Genomic DNA, 18,605 nt, shown 5'->3' on the forward strand with positions numbered 1-18,605 from the left:
TGGTTAAGAGTACATAGATATGGATATCACATAGCTAAGGTACACGATCAGCTTCACTAGAGTGTCCCAAAGCCTAATGCTAGACATTATTTATAATTCTATGTTGTTCTTTAACTTGGAGACCCACCAAAACCAGAAACAAAACAAAACAAATAAACAAAAACCCAAAAAACAGAAAAAAAAGAAAAAGAAAAGAAAAAAGTCACCCCTGTTCTAACTCAGATTCTGCAGGGAGTCAAAGATAGCACACCATCTCCAGCAACTCAACCTCTAGGATGCATCAGTCTCACTCCCCACCATCCACCTTAACCCCACCCCTCCACCCCACCCCTGTGTAGCCAATGCCAAAATGCCAGGGACCCTGGCTAGCTTTAGGACTATAAAATTTGCTATATTCAATTCTGTTTCAGTTGGGGGGAATCCCTCCCCCAAATTTGGCTAACTCGGGGGAGATGCTTGGTGTGCAGTGTTGACCTATTTGGCTACACAGCTCTGGCTTTCTATCCATTGCAAAGTGACCCCTTAGCCTGTAAAAGATGGGATGCAAAATGGAAGGAGAATGGATCTCTTCCAGACTGCCACAACTCTCTGATTGAGCTAACCCAGGAGCAAAGCCCTTTTTAGCATTTGAAAGGGAAGACAATTGTATCAAGAAGCCTCACTCCTCCACCTCCAGACTTTTCTTGCCCAGAAAACAAAGAGCACAAAAAAAAAAAAAGTCTTTCTAGAGGACAGTTTGGTTTGGGAGTATATTGTGCAGAAGGGCGTAGAATGTTTACTGTCACCCAGGGAGCGTGGGCATATACAAAGATTACAGCTGTCAGAGCTGGACATTTCTGTCCGGATTCATTTGCTGGTGGTCACATTATAGTTGATTGTAGTTCTGTAATATTTTTAGATTCTTGGTTTCAGTTGAACTTGAACTCTGAACCAGGACAACATTCATCGTCATTAAATCAGCAGGTACTGAACGTCACTGTGTATCCGTCACTGTGTTGGGTGCAGGAGGAGGTAACAGCCCAGTCCAGATGTCACATCTGAACCCTCTGGATCACCTGGTAAGACTGATATTGAATAAAGAGATACAAGTTATTCTTGAAAGACAGCTGTGAGACACTTTAGAAGGAGCACAGTGTTCTCCAATTGAAAAAGCTTAACAAGAGAGTGTCTGATCTCCTTCCCTAATTCCTAATGGGAAGAAGAAAGAAGAAGCCAAAAGGCCCTGGGGAAAACCTAGCCTGGCTCAGGAATTAGAAGGTGCCTACCAAGGCTAGGGAGGACAGCAGAATGGGTCTGAGCCTGGCAGCTGGAGAACGTAAGAATCACTTTCTGGGGTCTTTAATGATGGCAGTCATTTCAGAGGTTTGTAACCTAAAGAATTTCAGGGCCAGAGAGATAGAGGATGGCTCAAGGAGTAAATGTTCTGCCTCCAAGTCTGAGGACAGGAATTAAATTCCCAAACCCCTCATGGTAGGAGAGAGTCAACTGGCATAAGTTGATCTCTTTCTCTGTCTTTCTGTCTCTCTCCCTTCCCTCTCTCTCCCTCCCACCCTCTCTCTATCTCTGTCTCCCTCCCTCTCTCTTTCTGTATCTCTGTGTCTCTCTGTGTGTGCCTCTGTGTCTGACTCTTTCTCTCTCTTTCTCTTTCTCTCTCTCTTACACACACACACACAAAGAGAGAGAGAGAGAGAGAGAGAGAGAGAGAGAGAGAGAGAGAGAGAGAGAGAGAGTTATTTAGAAGAAAAAGGGTTTGGGGCTGGCCCTTTGAAATGATGCTCACACACACACAGGCCTGATGACCTGAAATTAATCCCTGGATCCAACAAATCCAGGCAAGTTGTCCTCCAAAGTGCAAGGGACAGATCCAGGGAAACCAGTTGATTAAGCTCTGTCAAAAGTCAAAGCAAGAAGTTCTCAAATTCTGTGAATTTCTGGGGACATTGTTAAAATGCAGATTCTGTGTAGCAGAGCCTTGGATAGAGCCACAGAGTCTGCATTTGAGCACAGTCCCAGGTGTCCATAGGTGAGGCCACAGGTAAACACTTCACTGACAGTTTTTGATCAGGGTTTTAATGGAGCTGTAGAAAGGCAGACACACACAAGGGCTATTGTATGGGAAGAGGATGGAAGTATTAATATACTTCACAGGTCTCTGCCTTGGGTGACTGGGTGGAAAGCAAAGATGTTCAACTATTGTGAGTGGCCCAGTTGAGCTGCTTGCCTTCTCTGGGAAGCCTCCTCCTCCTATGGGCTAGTGAAATGGGGAAGGCTTATATGGCAGAAGCTACTGGCAGCTGCTTTGCTTGTATTTGCAACTGTATACTGTAGCTCTGAAGTTACTTGCAGCAGTGGTGGTTAACATCAAGCATATGTGTATTTCCTGAGCCGGTTTATTTGCAAAACAGAGGTAATAGCGTCTATTTTAAAAACTCTTGTATACTGTGGATGGAATCATGAGTTGGGAAAACTGCATTGAAGAGCAATTTGGAAGAATTTATTAAAATTGAAAATACGTATTGCCTAAGATTCAAGAATCCCAGGTAAATCTTGGACAGACCCTTGAACGGTGCACTGAAAGTCTGCATCCAATCATTCACCATTCTAGCAAACACTTTTTCATTAAGAGAAAACTAGTAGTGCAGATGTCCATCAGAAGACAATAAGCAAGTGAGTATAATAACCGACGTGCAGTGTGCAGGAGAGTGGCTTAAACTGAAGAGACTGGCTCTCCATAGATCATTATGGACAGACCTCAGAAGAGCCTTCTGATGAAACAAGAAAGGCAAACTGTATAGTGAGAAGTGCATGATGCATTTACACATGCTTTCAAAGCAGACCCTGCACTACATAGTTTTATGGATCTGTACATCTATGGAAAATAGACCAGAAGGACACAGTAGCCACGCTTGGGAATAAAGGATAAAGATTAAAAAGAATAGGGGTCATGTCTAGACAGATGATTATATCATTCCGGTGACAGAGAAGAATGACTGATTGAATCAATTCAGTTCTGTGCCTGCAGCTCAACTTCAGGAACAAAATAAAGCAAAAGCAAACATAATACTATTGCTTTTCTAGGATTCAATGACATAATAGCCCGATGTCTGGCATGTAGTAAAGGCTTAATAAACGGTAATCACTACTGTTATTATGCTTGCCTTCTGCACTCTCTCCTTTTAAGTTCTACAGACTCTGGCACAATGGTCTTGCAAAGAGGAGGGGTTGGGTAAGGGTACTTTCCTCCACCCTAAATTTCCAGTTCTCATTTATTGGCAGGAGGGCTGTACAAACAAAAGCTTTGGTTTGCAGCCAGGTATTGACGTTCGCTGAGGCTACTCTAATGGGTTAAAAAAAAATGCTCCTAGGCACGGACCCAAGAGGAACCTCAACCCATCAATCCAGTAATGACTCCTAGGAAAGAGAACAGCTTACCTGTGTACAACCTTGTATTTGCATAAGTAGTTTATATGAATCAGGACTATGTTGAACAAAACAAGGAAAATACAGTGAAAAACCCCAAACTCTCTAGAAAAGCATCTGGCTTCAGGCTACTCAGCTGAAACGTACACTTCTTGTTGCCTTGCACCTGTCTATTTTTGCTACGTCCTCAGCTTGGAGTGCCCACTTCCAGGTACCAATTTCTGAGTGAGTTGTGCAAGCAGCTCAAGGAAGCTCTGACTCAGCTGGGCAGAAAGGGGGATTTATTGGAAGGAAACTATAGAGCTCACAGAATTAGACAAAACACGAAAGCCAGGCCTTGAGCAAAAGAAGGTGGAGGCTGTAGGATCTTTTAAAAAATGTACAGCTCTTTCTTTGGTCATATCATGAAATAATCCCTTCCGGCTCGTGGTGCCCTTCTCTCTAGAAAGACTAGTTTAATTGGTTTAGTTTAGGTGATATGGGGTGCAGGCAGACGTGATTGACAGCCCTATTACAACTACCTAGAATCTGAAGGGGAAGTCTCCGAGAAGAAAAGCTACTTCTCAAACAAAGGGGGAACTTTGCTGGCTGATTTTGTCTGCTTGAGAACTACCACAACAATATTCCACAGGCGGAGTGGCTTAAAGATTTTCCTCTTTGGTTGTGCAACTTCAAAGCTCAGAAGATACCAGCCCAGCTGAGTGCTGCTGCACGCTTTCTTCTGGCTTACAGACAGTTATCAGGGTGCTGTATCCTCAAGGCTGAGAGAGCTCTGGTGCCTCTCCTGATTTTCATAAGGGCATAATCCCATGAAGCACTTCCCCATGCTGGTAACAACCTCTAAATCAAATTATCTCCCAAAGGCCCCATTTCTAAATATTATTGCCTTGACAGTTAGGGTTTTAAGCCATGACAGTGGGTCAGTGGGTCAGCAGATATAACTGATATCCACAACACAACTAAATGTGGTTTGCGATTGTTCTAGGATTCCAAAGGTCACATGTCAGAAGAGATGTGAGAGCGATGGGATTAGCTAGCTTAACGAATCGTGGGAACTTGACTCTTTATGGTGTATACCCCCTCTTTCATACTTTCAAGAGTGGGCTCATGACATACACTCCCTGTCTTAGTCAGGGTTCTACAGAGGCACAAAAAAACCAATAAAGCACATATAATTATAAGAAAGGATTTATTAGGTTGTCTTTCACAACCAGAGGCTGAGTAGTCCCTCAGTGGTCATCCGTAGGCAATAGATCTGGGGAAACCAGTAGCCACTCAGTCCAAAATGAGGCTAGAAGCCTCAGAACCATGGAGGCTAATTACACAAGCCAGGCTAAGACTGAAAGCCTAGGAGCTCTCTGGAGAGTCGCTGCGGTGAGTCCACAGTCAAAGAATCTAGACTTTGGCATTCTTTAGAGATGGCAGCAAAAACCACAGCTAACTGAGTGGAAGCCAAGCTTGTTTGTGAATTTGCTCCTTTTTCTGCTTTTTGTCCCATCCTGTCCACCAGACTATTAGTCCAGGGCTGCTTACACTCAAGACAGGTGTTTCCCCTCAGATTTGACACTCACTCACTTGCTAATTGTTTCTGGAAACATCCTCACAGACACATACAGAAAGATGCTTTACCAAATCTGAAGGTGTCTTCTCAATCTAGTAAGTTGACAAGAAGACTGCATGCTCCCTTCTTATGTCATCAGATAGAAAGTCATAAATTCTTAATAACGGAGCAATAGAGGGGCCTCAGTCTTCCAAGGGAGTGACTCTCAACTTTACCTTGGCCATGATTTTAAACCTGGTACACAACTTTTTAAAAGAACATGCTGGGGAACCAGATCCATTGCTCTGAGAGAGAGTTTAGGCAAGAGATTATTGTTTTATTCTGCATTTATACCTGTAAACACCTCAGGTGACTTGAAGTTTGGGGTGTCCTGATTTAGACGTAGTTTTCTTTATCCTCCTATAAAAAGTCTGTATTTAAGAGAGACGGCCGGCCGTTAGCCTGTTTTAATGGCTACCGTGAAAGGAGGAGTTCTTTCTGCCGAAGCCACCATTACCTAATAGCATGGTCTGGGAGCATCAGTGGCAGAAATGTTTTCTCTTGTAGTTGTGGAGCCTGAGAAGTTTAAGAGCAGGATTCCCACGGGTAAGTGGATGGTGAAGCTCCTCCTGCCGCCTTGCAAGCTGCCTGCCATTCCCCTGTCCTCCCACCGAGAGAGCAAGCCTCTGCTCTCTTCCTTCAAGGACACCAGTCCTCCAGAGGTTAGGAGGTTACCCTGTGTGATCTCCTTAGTGCCTCTATGACATTCCTATCTCCATCACAGAGATCCTGGAGTGGCTCAGGTATTTGGTCCTGCCAGGGAGATCTCGGGGAACTGTGAATCGTCTTAAACCATTAGAAAAGTCTTCACAGAAGCCCAAAGCTGTCTTGTCCTAATTTCTAGCTCTTCATCCTAATTCCACAGACGCAGCTAGAGGAAAAGTGAGACATCAGGCAGGCACGACTAGTAATGACTTGCTACAGACTTTACTTCTATCATCTCTTTTAAGCTTCAGAAAAAAACACAGTGAGGTTAGTGAGTATCTTATTACCAATTTACAGACCACAAGACTGGCTTACTTCTGCCACCTCAAAACCTATTTGCATCAGTGTTCTGAAATTGCTTTCATTCTATAAACTCCAGTATTGATCAAAAAAAATATATATATATAATGTGTATAAGAATCAGGCAGAAACATTTCTATTCGCTGAGGTTCAAAATTTTATTAGATTAGGAGATGGAGCCTCAGACTTTTTTGTATAATGACTTATAGAAAGTGTTTTCCCCAGGCTTCTTACTTTCTCCTCTAGACCGAACCTCAGCTTGCACACTTCTGGCTAGCAGAGAGAAGAAAAACTTGTAGGAGGATGGATTCTCTAAGTCATGCAATCAGAAAACAGTGCTGTGGTGTGTCATCTAAAAGCGTACCTGCCTGTCAGGTTTCCCCCACCTCTGTCTGGAACAGCACTTTTATTTAGAGGAGATAGCCTTAGCCCACTCTATGATCCTAGTGTGCCTGTCAATCATGTGGCTTCATTGAACACAGGAACCAAGAGATCCATGCAAAGCCTGAGAACACTTTCCCTGAACACAGCAACTGGCAAGGAAGAACCGGCCAGGTTCCTTTTAAAGAATCATCATAAGTGAGAGGAAAAGAGTCAGTATGGTGCAGCCTGGGGCTGCTGTTTCATGAACAGAGGCTGTGTGCCCAAAAATGGAACTAACACAGAAGAACACAGAATGTAGAGATCAAGACAAAGGCTAAAGTCCTGATACTGTAGGATCTAGGTTGGGGGAAGCTCACCTCTCAGTTTGTTTCCTTGATTTAATAACGACGGGTGTTAGCTTGTTTCCAGTTTACTTCTTGTGATGGCATGAAGGCCATGAAGGCTGTAGTTCTTGTTGAACCTTCCATGTCCAGTGTTTAGTGCTCAGCTCTGCTCAGAACGAGCAGTTCCCACTGTATAAATGAACGTGCCGGTCTCACGACTCTTCTCAGGATCCCTGCTCTTTCTCGTAACTTCATGCTAGAACTGCTTCGTAATCTTTTCTATGATCAAAGCAGACAGAGAGGTGAGAGCACTGGCGAAGCATGCAGGCTCCAGGGTGGGCGAGACTGGGCTCAGATAAAAAGCTAAGAGCTTGCTAAGCTGTAAATTCTTCAAAGCCCAATTGTTCTATCTATAAAATGAGGACAGTAAGTATCATTATCACTTAGAAAGTAATCCTCATCTTCCTCACTGCATTTTTCTTCCTCATTTATTCAAGTAATTTGCACCTGTTTCCCTGGTAGAGGATAGGTATCCATCTGAGCAAACCTACTAGTTAAGACAACGAAAGACGCCTCGAATCTGTGGAAGGCTAGTTTCCATAGTTATCCAAAGATGGCAGCATGTGCCATAGACCTAGAAAAGCACCTAGGGCTGCCGCTGTGCTTCTCAGAGGCTGACCTCCTCTTACCCTCCCTGGCACTGTCTGCACAGCTCTTCTGATTGGTGAGTCAGCCCAGGTGCCTTCCAATAAATCTCTTCAGTTTGTTTGTGTACGATGCAACCAAGGAGCCCGAATGAATAAGTCCACCTCAAAAGCTTGTACTGAGAATCAGACAAGATGCTACACGTGAAGTAAGGAGTGTAGTCCTGGAAAATTAATACATCATCAGTCAGGTTTACTCACTGTCATTGCTGCAATCTGACTGGTCACTTGAGTCCTACACAGTTAAGCAGATTCCTGTTCATTGCTGAGAAATCAATTGCATGGAGTGGTCCATGGCTTACTCGTGTCTTCAGAGACCATAAGGATCAGATAGTGAGGACAGCTATCTGTCTATCTATCTGTCTATCTTTCTTAAGAGAATGTCTTGCTATATAGCCCCAATTGTCCATGAACTGGCAATCCTTCTCTCTCACCCCCTGGACTGTTAGGATTACATGATGCTTAACTTACACCATGCCTTTTTGAGAAGTGTCTTTACAGAAAGCAGGCAAGGAGGATTCTGAGCTGCAGAATACAATCTGGGTGACAATACAATATTATATATATATATATATATATATATATATATATATATATATACACATATATATGTGTGTGTATGTACATATATATACATATATGTGTGTGCATGTACATATATACACATATACACATATATAACATATACATATATATATACATATACACATATACACATCATATACACATACACACACACACATATATGTATTTAAATGAGACAAAAGAAGATATTATTCCCACACAATGAAGGTGATAGAAAGACAATGGTACAGTTAGTATGATGTGAACACTATTTACCCTGAATAACTTGGTCAGATGTATTGAACCCTCAGACAACCAACTGCTAGAGCAAAGAGAAACTTAATATGATTTGTAGAAAATATTCAACTCTTTCCTACTTCACTACTGTTTCCAAAAGCTGTGTATTGTCACCTGCTCCTCATGTCACTCACAGACTGCCACTTTAACCCATTGGAGACAAGTTCCTGGAACCATAGCTGCAGCTCCCAAAGCTGTAAAGGTGCTACTGAGGTTGACCCCAATGCTAAAGCCTCCTTCCCTCCTGCCACCTTCTCATGGGTGAGAGAGAATCTAGCAGTATAAGTGCTTGGTAGTCTTCATGGATTTCTTCTTTCTCCTTGGGATGGGTCAAGTGAAGCCAGACTCCAAGAGAAAGAAGAGCAACGCTGATGCCCCTTTCTTCCTTACAATTCATGCCTCGACCCAGCAGCCCTGTTTCCTTTTTCTAATACTTTTAAATAGTAGAAATGTATTTGCAAATACAATTTAGGCACGGTCCTTGCTCCACATTGGGAACACTTATTGTTGGGGTACCCTCCTACTGCTATGCCTTTCCTAGACTTCATCGGTGTTAAAAGTCTGGCATTTTCTTCTAAAAACTTTTTAGGTGTACTTCACTGCACTTACAGGTTTGTGTGTATATTCTTTTTCTTGTTTTTAAAGAAATAAATCATTTGAGAATTTCATACCATGTTTTTTTTTTTATCATGTCTAACTTCTTCCCCCAACTCCTCCCAAATTGCTTCTTCTTCTCTATGCACCTACTTTTGTGTTTTCCCTTTCTTTTTAAAAACTCATCAAGTTGAATTTGTGCTGTCCAAATTTTCTTGAATGTGTGGCTTTCCACTGGAGTATGGCCAACCTACCAGAGACTATACTCTTAAAGAAAACCTGATTCTCACTTTCCCTGAAGCTATTGATTGTCGATAGCTCCTTAGCTAGGGATGAGAATTTATATTCACTTCTCTTCTCCGTGAGAAATTTTGTCTGGCTAGAGCTTGTACACACAGGTCTTGTGCATGCTTACACAACTGTTGTGAATTCATATGTACAACTGCCATGTTTTATTAAGAAAGCAGTTTCAGCTGGGTTGAGGTGGTAGAGACCTTTAATCCCAGCACTCAGGAAGCAGAGGCAGGTGGATCTTTGTAAATTTGGGGCCAGCCTGGTCTACATAGTGAGTTCCAGTACAGCCAAAGCTACACAGAGAAACCTTATATCAAAAAACAAACAAAACAAAAGGAAGGAAGGAAGGAAGGAAGGAAGGAAGGAAGGAAGGAAGGAAGGAAGGAAGGAAGGAAATACTGTTTCTTAGGTGTTTCCATCACCTCTGGCTCTTACAATCATTCTGCCTTCTCTTCTACAGTGATCCTCAAGCTTTTGAGGTAGGTATGCGATACAAATGTTTCATTTAGAGCTGAAACTTCAGTCTCTTATTCTTTGTACCTTGACAGTTGTGGCACAGAAGCCCTTTAGATATGATTCTAATGACTAACAGAGAACCATTGGTAATCAGGGGCCTGACCTATAGCCACAGTGTTAGATATGATTAATGTCTTCACTAAATTAATATGGTTTCAATATGTGGTCTGAGCTACTCATTTGGCAAAATCAGTCATGCTCTGGCCATAACACATGATTAGGAAGAGTTTGCATGAACAGGGGATGAAACACACCTTTGTCTCAAAGCTATGCTAAGTCTCGTGCCCACCCTGAGATGGTTTAATCCAAAGAGTTCTGAGCCATCTGCACATCCCACAGGACCTCACAATGATCGATTACATCAATGATATTCTGTAATTGGGCTAATGAATAAGAAGTGACTAGTGCACTAGAAAGCTTACAAAGATACATATGTGCCAGCAGAGATGAAGCAAGACTCTAAAAGACTAAAGATGCTAGAGTTCCAACCACTTCTTTGCTGTTTTAAGATTTCTGCAGTCATAGTGTGCCAGGGTGTACCTTAAAAGTATAAGAGAAATCACTGCCTCTAGTTTTTCTGTTACCGTAGTGGCACTTTTAGAAGGTGTGTTTCTGTTGGAGTAGGTGTGGCCCCGTTGAAGTAGGTGTATCACTGTGGGTGTGGGCTTTAAGACCCTCATCCTAGCTGTCTGGGAGCCAGTATTCTGCTAGCAGCCTTCAGATGAAGATGTAGAACTCTCAGCTCCTCCTGCACCATGACTGCCTGAATGCTGCCATGTTCTTGCCTTGATGATAATGGACTCAACCTCTGAACCTGTAAGCCAGCCCCAATTAAATGTTAGCTTTATAAGAGTTGCCTTGGTCGTGGTATCTGTTCACAGCAGTAAAACCCTAACTAATACACATAGGAAGTCCTATGTCTGGCACCAATTCTATGTACTTCAGTCTGTGTTGGGAATATTCTGTAGCCTATATACCAGGTGCCAAGACATGTTTTTGATATCGGCAAGGTCTGGAACACAGGAGAGCTCTCAGCAAACTCTGGCTACAGTGCTCATAGCTTCACTGCTTAAGTCATGGGACCCTGAAGTCCTAGGCCACTAGAGATAGTAATGACTGGGAGATACAATGTGGCAGTGGCTGGCATGAGAAGGCTCACTGGGTGGATAGCATTGCAAGCTCATAAGACTCTGAAGTACATCCCTAAATTGTTGGCGTGCAGCTGGGCAATGGAAGACATGAAAGTTCTGACTACATATTATGAAGTGACTACTCTTTTAGAACTGCCACTATGGGCTAAGTTCATGTAGAACCTGCTTTCTCAGGTTCTTGAGACCTACGGGAGGTTATTACCAGAAAAGCAAAGTGTGAGCTCTAAGCATAAGAAAGACAAAAATAAAATCATAGTAAAATGGCATATGGTCCAGACCCCCAGGCCTGGGCTCTGTGTAGTTGCACTTCCATCTCAGGATCGTGGAGAGAATCTCATTACTGCCTGATAGGAGAGCAAGATATCCAAGCTTGCCTTACAGAACAGTCTATTATGTGTTTGGAAATTTCTCCTAATAGACAGTTTAGGGAGATTCACCCAGCTGTGTACTTTGTAGCTTGATATTAGAATAAACCCAACCTCAGGGACAAAGGTTATGAAAGAGAAGCACTGGAAGCATCGAAGAAGAAGGCAGCTAGGCAATGAGCATGGAAAGGAAGTGAGCAAAATCTCGTTATGTGAGGATACCTGACAAGGAGGCACAGAGCGTCAACTGCAGAGGGAGCCCTCATTGTAAGTGACAGTGCATGTAGCTCAGCAGACTGCAGTCCTGTGCTGCTAGATTATCCATGACAAGAAAATACAATGTGGCAATAGACCTCATGGTAAGATCTAGCACATGAGTAAAAAGGAGTCCTTAAGATTCTGACTCCCTCTCCCCTCCCCCCACCAGATCTGTGTCAGAAGCAAACTCAGCCCTGTTCTGTAGGTAAATAAATGGATGGCCACAGTAGAGGAGATGGCACTGTACATTGGCCCAAGTAACATGAGTTCTACTCATTGAGGTTGATTTAGATGTTGCTGTCATCAAATATCTAACCAGCCAGCAACTGACACAGTGCTAAGGACCTGTTATTGTACCATCCTCAAGAAAATGATTTAGTGGCAAATGACCTTGAGTCACTTCTTACCTGGAAAATTTAGAGGCACTCAGTGAGAATGAACACATATTCTGGGGCAAGTTTGCTCCTCCTATCTGTGTGGCCTTAGAACCATTGCTATCTGGGGACTTATGTCCTTTTTCGCTGTGAGAAAGAGTTTTGAATAACACTGTATCCAATAACACTGAAGCAGAGGGACATCAGTGGACCCAAGGCCACTGGGTCCACAGGTCGTATCATACCACTGATGCTCTCTTCCCCTGGTCTCACACTCCACCTGATGTGACCATACCTGTTGTCCATATTTTCATTTAGCCTGTTGTCTTTACATTTTAAAGATACTTAGTTTTATTTTTTGCTTGAGTGTATCCTACATGTGTTTGGGTGCCTGAGGAGACCCAGAGCTTACAAATGGTTATAAAACACCTAACGTAGGTACTGGGTACAAAACGTGGGTCTTTTGGAAAAGCAATAAATGTCCTTAACTAATGAGCTATGGCTCCTTCCCTTGCCTTTAAACTTTATACATAAATTGTTATCTGCATTGGATATTAATCTTTGGTCATCCATTCTGATAGTTTTAATAAGCATAGCCCCCCATAGTCTCATAAGTTTCAATACTTGATATCCCTAGTTGATATTACTCTTTGAGAAGGATGAGGGATTATGGCTTTGTTGGAATAGGGTTTCTGAAGCTCATATCATCCCCAGTTAGGTCTTCAGCACCATGCCTGCTTGCCTGCTGCTGTGATCACCACCATGAGGATCATGGACTCACTCTGTGAAACTGTGAGCTCCAATAAACTCTTTTTGTATAAGTTGCCTTGTTATGGCTCTTCACAGACAAAAACTGATACCAGGGAAAGGGCTATTGTTGTGACTGGCCTAACTATCCTGTTATTTGAAAGAATGTGACTTAGGGATGGTGGACTAGGAACGTGGTTGAACACTATAAGTGGAGGTTAATGGGCTTACCCTACTAGGTGCTTAGAAGACAGTACTACTGAAAGCAATAAGAACTATGGAGGCCCAGCTTGAGACGTTGCAAAAGGGAACAATACTAGCAACGAGGCTAGAAACAAATTGGCAAAGAATGTAACGTGGTTGCTTTTTTGTCCTCATCCCAAGAATCTTCCTTAAGACTAAATTGAAAAATTTGGGACTAATTTTGTTGGCAGAGGAGATTTTTAAACATATTGACTAATATTGACTCTGTCATTTGGTTATTAGTAAACACTCTTATGCAGATCTGCAATGAAAATAAAATAAGTAGGCCAAAAATACATAGGAAATGTACAGTTTCAGGAGAAAGAGAGCACCAGGAAGAGAAAAAAACGAGAGGCCTGCTATGAAACGGGAAAACAAGAGTGGTGCTTTGTCACAGCAGGAGAAAAGTAATTAAAGCAAGAGTTACAGGTGTTTGCTTTATTTATCAGTTGTTGTGAAGAGATGACTTATGGCCAAGGCAACTTATAGAAGAAAGATCTTTTTGCTGTGTTTATCTTTTCACAGGGTGAGTTCATGACCATCATGGTGGGGAACGTGGCAGCTGGCAGGCAGACATGCTGCTAGAACAGTAGCTGAAAGCTTACATCTAATCTACAAGCAAGGGGCAGAGAGCTAGTGGAGAATGGGATGGGCTTTAGAAGCCTCAAAGCCACACGCTCTTTAGCAAGGCCACGCCTTCTTTTTTGAAATTGGATATTTTACTTATTTACAATACAGATGCCATCCTCTTTCCCCATTTCTCCTCCCTAGAACCCCCTATCCCATCCCCGCTCCTCCTTTTTGCTTTGATACCATTTTAATTACATGCATGTATTAAGGTCAGTTCTAGGTTGAGGGTCTAGCAATACACTAGATGCAAATAGTTAAGGAACAAGCAAGACAAAAAAAACACAAATTGTCAAAGAACAAGCAAGGCATTAAACCAAATTACGTGAACACTCCCATGATAACTGTTTCTAAAAATTATCAGGATGACCAAAGTATCTGAGCCTACTTCCCTGTCCTATCCCAAGGTTATTTTCATGTCTGAAGCCTATTTTCTTGTTCTAGCCTAAAATATAGATTCCTGTCTGAAATTACTTCTTTTTGCTAGCCTAAGATTCAGATTCCTGCCTACAGTGACCTCTTTATTCTAGCCTACAATTTAGATTTCTACCTGAAATTACTTCTTTGTTCTAGCCTAACTTCAGAGTACTGCCTAAAGCCTATTTCCTTGTCCTTGACCAATGCCAGAGTCTTAAAGCCACACCTCCTAATCCTTCTCAAAGAGTTCCAACAACTGGGGACCAAATATTTAAACATGAGCCTGTGGTACCCCCTTCTCATGTGAACCACCATATCTAGCTCTTAACTTTGTCAAATTATGCTTTACTCAGTAGAAAGCCTCAGTTCACATAGAATGAAACTGACCTACTTTTTTTTAAAATCATCTTTGGTTATAGTTTATGCTTCTGAAGACCTATATAAGCAATCCTTCCCCATGTCTACATCATAAAACTATCAATTTTAGTTTATTAGTTCATGGTTATAACTGTTACATTTATTCTTGAATCTACCTGGTGTCCATTTTTCTAGAAACATTCAATTTTATTTAAATAGTTGTAGCTATCTTTAGTGTCTTAATTATTTCCCATGTAAGTATGTCTCAGGAACTCACTTATATTGTTTGTTGTCTTTGTTCATGAACCAAACCAGAGATCCTGTAGTAGTTTTGCAGTTAGAGTTGGCCGTAACAGATATTTTGTGTGCTATTTGAAAGGGGCCAAATGAAGGGGCCCCTTTGTGTGTGTGTGTGATATATATATATATATATATATATATCATTATATATATATATATATATAATGTATGCATGTATCTGTCTGTCTGTCTGACTATCAGTCCAGAAGTTGAGTAGAAGGTTGTCTTGTGTACATTGTCACTGAACTGGTAGTTTACTATGTTGGATCAGTTAAGATATTCAACTCCTCCAGCTTTTCCACTTTCTATCTCAAGAATCCCCTTCTGTTGACCCAAGGACCTCCCACAATCCTGCTACACAAACAATGGAATACCATCCAAGCCAATGCAGATCACAGTTAACAAGGGATGCTTTGTTAACATTTAATAGGAAAAGCTTAGTGTTTAACGGGTGCTAGCTCACACAGAAAACATTGAAGAGACAAAAGAGAAATGATGCAATGTGGTTTCTGAGGCAACTGGAGAAATGATGTCTTACTTAGACAACCAGGAAAAAGTCTGGCTTCATAAGCATGACCTCATATAGGTGCCATGGGATGGTGGTAGTGGTGGTGATGGATCTTAATGGCAATCAGCCTATGGATGGCTGCTTCCAGCTAAGGGTCTTATCTTTCTTCTAGTCACTCATGGCTAGGGAATATGTTAGTTGTATTTTTTGGGCAATTTTTGGTTACAGATAATAAAAGGCATATTTCAGCAAGTTTAGAACACATACCTGAGGTTCAGAAGTTAACTAAAGAAGCCCCTCCCACTTTCCTGCCCTGTATTCCTCAGATTTTTCTCTTGTGCTCCTCAGCTGTCTCCTTTGTCATTGTCACAGGATGACTGTTATAGTGTCATATCCAGAAAGTGATGGATGTCTAGGGGACAGAAATGGAAACCTTCTGAGCAAAGGGCATATGTGTGTCCCTTTCCCAGGCATCTGTGGCAGCTTTCTCGGGTTAGAACACCATCATACAAACCCAGATGTAGTGGTGAATGCATCTAAATCCCAGCACTCCATAGACAGAGACAGGCACAGCTCTTGGAGTTCAAGGCCAACTGGTCTACATGGCAAGCTTCAGGACTACACAGAGAAACCCTGTATCAGAGAAACCAAACCAACCAACCCAACAGCAAAACAAAACTATTATATGCCTAGCAAACAGATAAGCTAATATTAGATAGATTATTTCTGGTTTTTTCCCCCTCATCTGTAAAGTGGGAACACAGTCTTCATTGTAAGATTATAGAGAAAAGAGTATGTGTTCTGTAGCATTTTGCTTGGTTCACACCTAACTCAAGCCTCTAGTCTGGGTTTACAAGTCATTTTCTGAATAACAAGGCGAAACTTTCTCATCCCAATTAAAAAATAACCTTGGTCTAAACTCCTTGTAACTGGAGTTTATTTTTCTGCAAATACTCAGAAAAAGAAGGACCAGTAAAGTAAGGAAGAAACAATGGCAGACAGATGACAGTGCCTGCTGTATGGAACCGAGAACCAGTGCTCTGCAGGGGATGCTCTGTCTGCCACATGACTATAGAGTCTGGACTACTGGGTGCAGAGCCTTCCTGCCTGGCATCGAGAGGGAACGCCATTGCTCCAGGTGGGGATCCAGGGCACAGATGGAGTACAGATGCTGAAGTATGTGCTGGTGATAAAGTACATGAACATTCAGAATGATTTATTCTTATCCCAATTCGATTCCTCATAGGATGGCCCTGGGCGCAACCACAACCCCGAGTTTGAGGCAGCATAATAAATCACAGAGTTCCTCGAGCTTCAAAGGGGATGCTAACATGAATGCTGAATAGAATTTGTGTTATCATGTAGCCGAGGAAGAAACACCGTGCGTTCTCACACAGAATGGGCTTTCTCCAGAAACAATTAGATTTCCCATCTCGGCTCCCCTAGGCTTATCTCCATAGACACAGTGCCATCTACTGAAAATAGAGCACCAATAGCCATGGTACCCCAAGGGATTCCCAGGAGAGCCCCCTCTCTGTGGGCTCTGGGTCTCACCCACCTCCCAGATGGACTGGAGGGAGTAGGCGGAATCTGCAGGCTGTTCTCCTGTCACAAACTGGAATGCATCTGTTCCCTGGTGCTTTCCATGTGCACCGGGGAGAAGTTCCGTAGGCCCAGAGGAGCCTGGCAAGACACCTACGGGGTACACGGAAGCTCTTAGCCAACCGTTCTTGCCTTCAACTGACTGTAAACTCTAGCTATCCCGGAGATGATGCATGCTGTTATACTAAGACTTAACAAGGATGGCTGACATGTCTTCCTTTAGATAAATATGAGGTGTTTCCTCCCATGTAACACTTTAGCTGTGTATTAAATTCTATTTATCCTTCAATGAAAAATTTTAATGACTGTCACAGTAAGAGATTATTAACAGAACCCTAAAGCCTAACGGAGATGTCTGCATTGTGCGCTGTTGGGACATGTTGATAACTGAGGTGGACATGAAATCTAGTTGTGACAAATTCCTCATGGCAGTTCATTGTGTTCTCTCTAAGTTAATTTCACATGTGGAGAGATGGAGACGTGAAAGATGGATCATTGCAAACATGCAACCGCCTTGCTTGGAGATAACAGAAGAACCAGAAGCTGTTTGATAAACCTTCTCTGGATGTGCTCACAGCTTACCCTAAGCACCTCCCACTGCCTTCTCCTCCCTGCGAATCTAAGTCCTGAGCAGTCAGTCTGAGCTGTGGGGAACTCAGAGCTCTGGTTTGGATTGGTTCTGATTCGATTTCTGGTATGCAGCCAACCCAGCTCTCTGTCCACTTGGACCTTCAGATCTGACCCCACTTCTCCAACTGTACTGGCTGTTCACTCCGTTCACTTCTTTTTAAAACACATTTTTCTAAAACAAAGGTCCCCGTACTGATGTCTGGGATGTGACCATTTATCACAAGTATGCTTGAGACTGTGCTCTGTAAAGAGGCATTTGAAGCTGAATTAGACATGTCTGTCATCCCCATAACTGTCACTGCCTACTTTTAACCGAGGCTGAAGGGTGCCACTGGGGTGTATGTGGGGTGGGGCAGGCTGAAGGGAGTAAATCCTCCGGGCACAGCAACCATCCTGGAATGTGCTGTAGGGGCAGCCTGGAACCAGATGCAAGTCTCTGAACCAAAACAGACAAGTTGGGGTCATGCTTCTGGATTCTCTCTAGATATCACAATTCCAGAAAAATTAGAAATTAAACACTTTTTACCGTCAAATTGCCAAGAGGAAAACTTGTACCTTGGAACTGTCTCTGTTGCACATGACATGATCTTGAAGAAATCATTGGCCTCTCTGAACCTCAAGTTGATTTTCTATAGTTTTAGGGGAAAAAAAAATGGGCAAAATAGTTTCTGTCGCCAGGTTGTATAGAAACTAAGTGGTTATTTTTTTTTCTGCACCCATGATGACTACATTGGTCAGACTTCTCGAACATAACTGATAGAATGGGTCTATATTAAAGGGAATTACTGGATTGTCTTGCGAATGTATTCTGTGTAGTCTAACAGTGGCTTCCTTGCACTGGAGAGTAAAAGAACCTGGTAGTTGTTTACTCCATGAGGCTGTTTGTCTCATCAGTCCCAATCTGCTGCTAAATAAACCCTGGAGGATTCCTGGAGAGCTGCTGGTCTTCAGTCTTTATTGGAATCCCAGAGAAGTTGGCTCTAGTATTGGTGAAAGACCGTCACAGCAACAGGATTAAATGATGTGCCAGTGAGGATGAGGGCAAGCAGACAGAAAAGAAAGTTTCCTTCTTCTGTTCCTTGAATCTGGGCTGCCACCAGAAGGTGCCACCCACATTTAGGGTGGATCATCCTGCTTCAAATAATAGAACCCCTCACAGAAATTACTTAGCAGCCTGTGATTTTAGTTAATTCCAGATGCCGACAACCAAGACTAAACTTCATGGTTAGAATTTATAACCACTTTCTAGAACTTCTTGTGGACTGCCATCAGTAAAAGAAAAACGCAATCCCCCTGATATTTGGTGATGTCGAGATAACGACATC

The 18,605-nt window shown here is 42.5% G+C and overlaps 1 long non-coding RNA gene across 1 annotated transcript; it reads left to right on the forward strand.

Moving 5' to 3' along the window:
- The first annotated feature begins 370 nt into the window (after window positions 1-370).
- Window positions 371-18,214, forward strand: LOC143441314 (uncharacterized). The gene is made up of 3 exons (XR_013108607.1): window positions 371-1,058; window positions 16,007-16,186; window positions 16,295-18,214. It is a non-coding gene; the product is annotated as an uncharacterized LOC143441314 (long non-coding RNA).
- Window positions 18,215-18,605: the final 391 nt, after the last annotated feature.

This window comes from Arvicanthis niloticus, chromosome 2, assembly GCF_011762505.2.
Source record: "Arvicanthis niloticus isolate mArvNil1 chromosome 2, mArvNil1.pat.X, whole genome shotgun sequence".
In the NCBI taxonomy this organism is placed as follows: domain Eukaryota; kingdom Metazoa; phylum Chordata; class Mammalia; order Rodentia; family Muridae; genus Arvicanthis; species Arvicanthis niloticus.